The 9,528-nt window shown below is 37.8% G+C and overlaps 1 long non-coding RNA gene across 1 annotated transcript in view; it reads right to left on the bottom strand.

The window, feature by feature from the left end:
• LOC135088680 (uncharacterized) overlaps window positions 1-7,438 on the bottom strand; it is a 72,376-nt gene extending 64,938 nt beyond the window's left edge. Inside the window, exon 1 of the long non-coding RNA XR_010261075.1 lies at window positions 7,326-7,438. This is a non-coding gene — a long non-coding RNA (uncharacterized LOC135088680). The remainder of the gene's footprint in view (window positions 1-7,325) is intronic.
• Window positions 7,439-9,528: the final 2,090 nt, after the last annotated feature.

Below are 9,528 nucleotides of genomic sequence, written 5' to 3' on the forward strand. Positions count from 1 at the left end.
TTTCACTATTTCCTTATCTATTCCCTTATCTCTCTGTGCATTCAGGTAATATTGCAATGCTGGCGTCATCGGCTCTGGGCAGATTTACTTTATGTAGGAGAGGAATTAGGTGAAGCGTGTCCCTGTAATGGGGTAATTAATTCCTTGCTCACCTAAGTCGTTAGAGTGAGCCGATTTTGTGAGCGTAGATGAATAAACATTAGCTTGCGAAGACTGGGATTGTTCATATTCGAAGTTGTACAGGGAAATATTGCTTATGGTTTGGATTTAGTCATTGAAAAGGGGACGTGGATGGCAGGCAAGCTTCCTTCACATGCTTTTTTTTGTTCCTTTTTGTTCCTTTTTTTTTTATATGAAGTGCTCTGGTCAAAGGTAATAAATTTTCTCAGTTAACAATAAATTTTAGGACGTTTCTATAACAGTCTCTGAAAATACTTGTAAAACTTGCAGGAGACAAAGTTTAGCCTCATATTGTCTTTTGTCGCTGTGTATGTCAACTACTTTTGTATTTTTTGTAATCTAGAAAAGACAAAATTAACCTTATCTTTATTTTTCTCCTTTTTTTTGTTTAGACATTTCTATACCAGTTTCGTAAATATTTCTGTAACCTAGACATGACACAACCAGTTTCCTATTATTTGTCCTTTTCGTATAGAAAAATAACTCTTTTTACTTTTTTTCAGACATTTTTATACGTCTGTCACATACCTGTTACCTAGAAAGACAATATTAACCTCCCATTCTATATTTTCTCTGCGTATTGAAACAATTTCTCCCTCCTTCCCTGGCACTCTGAACGTTAACAGAGGACAACTCTGGCAGTGAGAGAGTTACGAGCAAAGTTACAACTAATGAGCGTGATCCACTGCTTCCACCTGCCGACCGTCACACCTGCACGTAGCTGGACAGGTGCACCGACTCTCACCTGTCCTCTCCTCACCTGTCAGCCAATCAACCCTCATTATACATTTTCATTTCATAATAAACAGGAAATTAAGAGTGAACATAAGGGAAGCTGCAAGAACCCTTCAGTGCTACACGTGTCAGTCCAAGCATGAAACATATCTACTTATTTCCACCTAACGTGTAATCTTTTAAAGCTCTCTAATGACTCAGCACTAACAACTGGATTACTTATTCTGTTCCATTCATCTACCACGTCATGCATTCACTCACCATTGCATGCAGCACTCCATGAATTAACATTACCGATATTCAAATACGAGTCAATCAAATATACTTGTGTTGGGTGAATAGCTGCATCTGATGGAGGCATTTCATTGGCGTAAGGGATACAACAAGGGTGACAAACTCCTCAGGGTCAGTAACCAGAATAAGGCAAGAAATAACGGGTTCAATGTTCATTGGATTAACTCTTTCACTGGTATTTGGCATATCTTTCCTATTGCTACCCACTCCGAGAAATTTCTAAAGAATATATAATCTAAAAATGTCAAAAATCTATTCTTCTAATCTCTTTCTTTCTTGTAACAAAAATTTTGCATATCATTTTTAGTATCGAGAATTCTTGCATATCGTAGGGAAAGGGTTAAAAAGGAAAGAGACGAGGAAACTGATGAATGAAATAGTAATCATGTTGGCAGTGCCGAGTCAATAAAGAGATTTAAGAGATTGGATGAAGTTGACAGACAGGTACAGGTAAGGATGTTTTATAAAGGAACCGCCACGTGTAGGCCTGATGGCACCTTGCAGCTTCCCTTATTTTCTTATGTCCTAGAATTTGAGCCTCCTGATAACGAAAACACCATCCCTAACTTGATCAAACTCCCTAATAATAATGAGAATAAAAATTTCTTAGTAATGAATACACTAATACACGTTTCATCATCCCTCTTCCTTATTCCCCTCATTTTATTCTCTTTCCCTCCCTGCTTCCTCTCCATCCTACTTCTCAAACACTAATTACAAGAACATGCACATTTTCTTGAAGACAAATATGCAGATACACGTATATATATATTCGTAATGGTTCAGCCTCTCGAGCAATCTTGAGAAAATTGCCTCAGGGCGCGAGGAGGAGAAGGCTGAGAGGAAAGGTAAGAGTGGTGGGAAGGAGGGAAGGGGAGGAGGGAGGAAAAGCAGGTTAACAGAGGAAGAAGTGGGAGGTATTAATACAAGGAGGGAGGGATTTAGCAAGAATAATTAATTACTGTGCTGCCGTGCAATAACGTGCGGAGAGAGAGAGAGAGAGAGAGAGAGAGAGAGAGAGAGAGAGAGAGAGAGAGAGAGAGAGAGAGAGAGAGAGAGAGAGAGAGAGAGAGAGAGAGAGAGAGAGAGAGAGAGAGAGAGAGAGAGAGAGAGAGAGTTACAAAAAAAAAAAAAAAACAGAAAAACAGAGAAAACAGGCAGAAGGACAACTCAGCATGCAAATTCCTAAATAGAAAGACACACAACAGACATAAAACAGCCACGACACGGGCAGCCACAACAACCTCAACGCAACACTTCTCCCACCTTGCCCTTGTCCACGCGATTCTGGCTCGTATTCAGAAACGCACTATTTTCAAAGGCCACAGAGATGGTTAGCCGAGTTCTCTAGAGTGTTTCTCCTGTTAATAATGTAGAATTCTTGTTAAACTGTCATTAGAACCGTGGAAGCACCCTTAAAACCCGTGTCACTTCAGCTAAAGCCTTTGGAGAGTAGCGGAGGTGCGGCACAGAAATGTTTCAGAATACGAACCGTCATGAGAACGCACTCCATGATCAGACCTGTCCTTTTACCCCTTTCTCTCTCTCTCTCTCTCTCTCTCTCTCTCTCTCTCTCTCTCTCTCTCTCTCTCTCTCTCTCTCTCTCTCGTTTTTCCATTTTCACCAGTAGAAGATGAGGCGAGAATACGCGAGGCCTGAGAGAGCGCGCAGGTAATTTGCGGCGGCTCATACATGTTTGCGCGTCTGCAACAAGGACAGGTCAGTCAGATGGCACAATGATACCTGCTGGCTGATATCACTGTGCTGTTCCCTTGAGTAGCGAGAGTTCGTACCAGCTTCTAGGGATTATAAAAAAAACTTGGTCTCACTTTCTCGCAAGGCCAGTGGTTTCGCGGGTGAAAGGTCGTGTGTTCGATTCACGTGTTAGTTGTTTTGGCAGGAGAGGCGTCTTCTTCATTGTATTCTATCGTTGTTTTTGTCCTGTGTGGTTTACTGGAGAGCAATGTGACCTTTGCTCTCTTCCGGTTAATAAAAATGATTCCTTTTATCTTGTTATAGAATAAATCTTCGTAGATAGATATATAGTCTCTATTGTCTTACGCTTAGTAGAGATTCTTCCTCTTTCTAGTAAAAAAAGTAGAGAGATAAATAGATAATCAATTGAACTCTCCTCCCAGACATAAATGGATAGATTTGCTCTCGTTTTCCTACGCGTCAATCTTCACTTCTGAGGTAAAATGTTTTGGGTTTCTTTCCTGGGTAAACTTTTCGAATTTCTCACGTTCTTGCTTTCAATATGACACGTTGTTGGCAAAGGTCCTTCGTTTCTTCTGTTTGTTCTTTTTTTCTTTACCTGTTTCGAAGTGGGAAAGTTTAAAATGCCTACACATTCCCATCCATTATTTATTTATTTATTTTTTCTCACGCTTTCCTCTTCTCACACATTTGACATCCAGCGTGTAAGGACTGTTTGTCGCGTTTCTTTCACAGATCTGAATCCTGAAGCCAAGTGAGGTAATTAACGCTTGTTTACATTTGTTGACATTACGTTAGGTTAAGCTAGATAATACGGGGACCACCAATCATTACACACCTAAGGGATGTGAGGTAACTAATGCTTGTTTATATTTGTTTACCTTAGCTCAGCATCCTGCCAGACTCCCATTATTTACACCCGTGAAAACCATTCCTCCACTAGCGCCTTCTACCGAGGAACCAGTTAATTATACAGAGGTTGTTTATACTGGTACACACCTCGAGACTTGTTTACCCTGCCGTCCATCTTGCGGAGGGGGTATGGGGCGCAGGGGGAGTGGATGGGTGGAGAGGCGCCCGCGAGAAGCCCATCCCAGCTCCTCCACAAATAAATTCACCATTTTTTACTAGCCATAAAAGCCCCATCACTGCAAATTGTATTACGAAAATTCTCGCACCAAATCTGAGAGCTCGTTTGCCCGGGAAGTATCACAGGATGTATTGCGACGTCCCTCCTTGCGTATATTGCACCGTGGGAGTAAACAGATAGGAAAAATATACATACAGTGCACGAGATTATTATCATCATCATCATCTTCCTCCCACAGTAATTGAATACATTTTCCTATTTTTTTTTTTGGTAATCCTCAAGGGGGACAAGAAAAATGAAGCTGTCTGTGTGTGTGTGTGTGTGTGTGTGTGTGTGTGTGTGTGTGTGTGTGTGTGTGTGTGTGTGTGTGTGTGTGTGTGTGTGTGTGTGTGTGTGTGTGTGTGTGTGTGTGTGTGTGTGTGTGTGTGTGTTCATTCTTCCATGCCTTGAAAATTATTGCTATGCTAATTACGAACCGGAAGATTATCACTACAATAAAATGATCCTCCTCGGTGATATTACTTAATTACTTCCTTGCTTTCAACGCAGCATGCAGAGGACCTTTTCTTTACCCCACTTCCACGCCTCTAACACGCCCTGACACACGCACACTATTTACACACTGCTAGGAAATGTAATTGACTGTATGATGGATTTAGAGCAAGTGTGTGTGTGTGTGTGTGTGTGTGTGTGTGTGTGTGTGTGTGTGTGTGTGTGTGTGTGTGTGTGTGTGTGTGTGTGTGTGTGTGTGTGTGTGTGTGTGTGTGTGTGCAGAGGGAACGATGAGACAGACACACACACACACGAAAAAAAAAAAAAATCACTAGAAACAACAGGGAGACAAACAACACCTCCTCTTCCTTCTCCTCCTCCTCTTGGCCCTCACTAAACGCTCGCAAATTATTCAGTGAAGTGCCTGTAAGCCTCTTTCCGTTGCATAAGGTCGTGGCGGAGCGAGAAAAGCCTCTATTATAGTCTTTGTGACGTCTTGGTGTGTGTGTGTGTGTGTGTGTGTGTGTGTGTGTGTGTGTGTGTGTGTGTGTGTGTGTGTGTGTGTGTGTGTGTGTGTGTGTGTGTGTGTGTGTGTGTGTGTGTGTGTGTGCGCAAAAGTTTGAATCTCCTAAGTGTGTACACAGTTTTCTTTCATAACTTTTTTTTTATATCCTCCACTTAGCTTTCTCAGAGAAGCGTGTTTGTTTCCACCTAAGTTTTTTTTTTTTTTTTTTAAATGAATGCAAGACAAAAATTTTCCGTAAAAGGCGTTACTGAAATTAATGATAATAATGCAACTATTTCTCATACTACTGCAATTAATATTGTCATCGTTATAATATTACAATAACAACAAATACTACAACAGTAATTAATATAATCAATATAATATTTTCACAATAACAATAAGAACAACTACATACTGCTAATATTACAATACTATTACTGCTACTACTGCTAATAAGTAACCTTAATAGTAGTAGTAGTAGTAGTAGAAGCAATAGTATAATTATTATTATTATTATTATTATTATTATTAGTAGTAGTAGTAGTAGTAGTAGTAGTAGTAGTAGTAATAGCAGCAGCAGCAGCAGCAGCAGCAGCAGCAGCAGCAGCAGCAGTAGTAGTAGTAGTAGTAGTAGTAGTAGTAGTAGTAGTAGTAGTAGTAGTAGTAGTAGTAGTAGTAGTAGTAGTAGTAGTAGTAGCAGCAGCAGCAGCAGCAGCAGCAGCAGCAGCAGCAGCAGCAGCAGCAGCAACAGTAGTAGTAGTAGTAGTAGTAGTAGTAGTAGTAGTAGTAGTAGCAGCAGCAGCAGCAGCAGCAGCAGCAGCAGCAGCAGCAGCAGCAGCAGCAGTAGTAGTAGTAGTAGTAGTAGTAGTAGTAGTAGTAGAAGTAATAGTATAATTATTGTTATTATTATTATTATTATTATTATTATTATTAGTAGTAGTAGTAGTAGTAGTAGTAGTAGTAGTAGTAGTAGTAGTAGTAGTAGTAGTAGTAGTAGTAGTAGTAGTAGTAGTAGTAGCAGCAGCAGCAGCAGCAGCAGCAGCAGCAGCAGCAGCAGCAGCAGCAGCAGCAGCAGCAGCAGCAGCAGCAGCAGCAGCAGCAGCAGCAGCAGCAGCAGCAGCAGCAGCAGCAGCAGTAGTAGTAGTAGTAGTAGTAGTAGTAGTAGTAGTAGTAGTAGTAGTAGTAGTAGTAGTAGTAATAGCAGCAGCAGCAGCAGCAGCAGCAGCAGCAGCTGCTGCAACAGCAGCAACAGTAGTAGTAGTAGTAGTAGTAGTAGTAGTAGTAGTAGTAGCAGCAGCAGCAGCAGCAGCAGCAGCAGCAGCAGCAGCAGCAGCAGCAGCAGCAGCAGCAGTAGTAGTAGTAGTAGTAGTAGTAGTAGTAGTAGTAGTAGTAGTAGTAGTAGTAGTAGTAGTAGCAGTAGTAGTAGTAGTAATAGTAGTAAACAACAACAGCAGCAGCAACAATAAAGGAGACATTTAAATACACAATCTATTACAACACACTCATAAGTAAAAGGAGTAAAATACAAAGGAGGAAGAAGAAAGGAGGAGGAGGAGGAGGAGGAAGAGGAGGAGGAGGAGGAGGGCAAGAAAGAGGGAAATGTTGATAATACTGAGAAACAAGACACTGTAGGAATAAAAAAGAAAACACAGGAAAACACACACACACACACACACACACACACACACACACACACACACACACATACAGCCTTCGATTCGTCCTCTCAATGCCCTCAATTTCCGTTCTCATTGCAACTCAGACCAACACTGATGACAAGAACCATGACTCCCTTTGACGATCACAGGAAGAATATTAAAGGATGAGAAGAAGAAGAGGAAGGAGAAGAAGAAGAAGAAGGACTCTCTCCTCCATGTTCTAAGAAGCGTTTGCCTAGTGGAAAATAAAACGAAAAAAATGATGTAAAAGTAAAACACCAAAGATTTTTACATATAATAAACCAAGCACGTGCAGAGAGAGAGAGAGAGAGAGAGAGAGAGAGAGAGAGAGAGAGAGAGAGAGAGAGAGAGAGAGAGAGAGAGAGAGAGAGAGAGAGAGAGAGAGAGAGAGAGAGAGAAAGACGATGACGAGAATAAGAACTGATGGAGGAAAAATAGAGTAAGCTTGTGGGAAGAAAAATATTACATGCAAAAGCGCTTAAAGTGAAGCAAGAAATTATCATGGAAAAATATAACATAAATTTAGAGAGAAGATGGAGGAAAAGCAGAAAAGCAGCAGCAGGAGGAACAGGAGGAGGAGGAGGAGGAGGAGGAGGAGGAGGAGGAGGAGGAGGAGCAGGATGTTTCTTACCAGTTCTCTCGGTCAGTGACTCATCTCAGCTCTGTCTTCTCACGGCTTAATGCCACACGAGCCTTCACACCCACCAATAAATCGAGTGAAATACAACTGTTTCACCATACCTGGAAAAAAAAAGAATAAGGAAAGTTACCAGAGATACAAGTTTATTGACTTTAGTTCAGAAGTCGATCCCAGTAAACATCAATTTAAGGTACCTAAAAATAAAGACAGCTAGACGAAAAAGCAACCTTATATACACGTTTCAATATCTTCAGTTCTTAAAGAAATCGATGTAAATCTCAGTAAACATCATTAACCTCTATCTTTGAAAAAATAAATAAATAAATAAATAACAAAGACAGAATTCAGATGGAAAAAAATGTCCTTACGTCATGTATTAATTCATCTTTTATATATATATATATATATATATATATATATATATATATATATATATATATATATATATATATATATATATATATATATATATATATATATATATATATATATATATATATATATATATATATATATATATATATATATATATATATATATGTTTCTGTCCAAGAGCAACAAAAGATATCGAAAAAGGAAAGCCCATTGAAGATGCCAGTCGCAAAAGAGAACAGTTCCACCCTCCTCCCCCCCAAAAAAAAGGAGGAAAGTGTCTTGAAACCTCCATTTTGAAAGAGTTTAAGTCAGAAAAAGCAGAGAATAAAAGAAACAGTGATATTTTGTTTTCTTTTTATTTTTGTTTACTTAGAATCTGTTCCTTCTTAGAGTAAGAGATTGAGTCATAATGCAGTCCTTATTCGCAAGAGAGATATTCTTATGAGCTTCTACGAGTGTAAGCATAAACAGAGGGACGCAAGTGAGTCATTAGCGAGAGTCGCAAGAGTCGTAAAATGAGAAAGTCGTACCGGAGAGAGTCGTAAGGAAATAAGTCGTCGGAGAGCGGGTCGTAAGTGACATCCACGCCTGTTTTGTCTCTCCGGGTCGTCGTCATCAAGCTGCTCGGCTCGTCTTCCGGTGTCTTTAATCCCTTAATTCGCTGTCATTACCTTTTTTTTTTTTTTATCTTCCCTCGTTTGATAAAGGCGATTCCCAGCCATCTATAATCTCTCTCTCTCTCTCTCTCTCTCTCTCTCTCTCTCTCTCTCTCTCTCTCTCTCTCTCTCTCTCTCTTAGTGTCTTCATTTTTCTTTTCTAATTGAAATACGCTTACGCACCACTCCTAGGAATTCAAAAGAATATTTTACATATATACAATAATTCTTCTTTAAGTAAGGAACATATTCCCTTTTTACCTTAAAATATAAATTTTTTTAACCTGTACGAAAAATTTAAATATAATTACAATTTTAATTTTTCTTCTAAGATTACAGATGCACTGATCATTAAAATTAGCAGAAGAATAGTAATATGAAAAATATATATCAATAAAAAAAGTTTTTTGTTTTATTTCTATTTATTTATTTATTTATTTATTCTTTTTTTGTGAAATATGGTTACGCGCCAGTCCTAGGAAGTCAAGGGAATATTTTACATATTTTTTTTTTTCACAATTACCAGAAGAAAAATTTTAAATTGAAAATTTTTTAATATTTTTTTTAAAGAAAACTCCGCACCAGAAAAAAATAAAATAAAATTTTTGCAGTTGAAAGTTTTCGTCTAAGATTACAAATGCACAAATCACAAAAAAGTAAAAGAAGAATATAAATTTAAAAATAATATATTTATCAAAAGTGTGTTTTTTAGTGTCTTAATTTTTCTGAAAAGTGAAATACGGTTACACGCCACTTTTAAAAAGTTGAGAATATTAATTATTTTTTAATCGGAAAAAAAAAATGTTTTTATTAAATTTGTTTATCTGATATTATGGATATGTAATTTTTACATAAATAATTTTCTTTCACTATTCTTGATCTAGTTATTTGAAACCTTAGAACATTTTTTATTGCAAAAAATTATATATATATATATATATATATATATATATATATATATATATATATATATATATATATATATATATATATATATATATATATATATATATATATATATATATATATATATATTATATATATATATATATATATATAGATATATATATATATATTTGTGCAGGTCCGGACCTGTGTTAAAAAGTGAAACAAAAATTCAATTAAAAATATTTATATATGATAACAGAGATATGTTCTTTACT

This window comes from Scylla paramamosain, chromosome 31 (genome assembly GCF_035594125.1).
Source record: "Scylla paramamosain isolate STU-SP2022 chromosome 31, ASM3559412v1, whole genome shotgun sequence".
In the NCBI taxonomy this organism is placed as follows: Eukaryota; Metazoa; Arthropoda; class Malacostraca; order Decapoda; family Portunidae; genus Scylla; species Scylla paramamosain.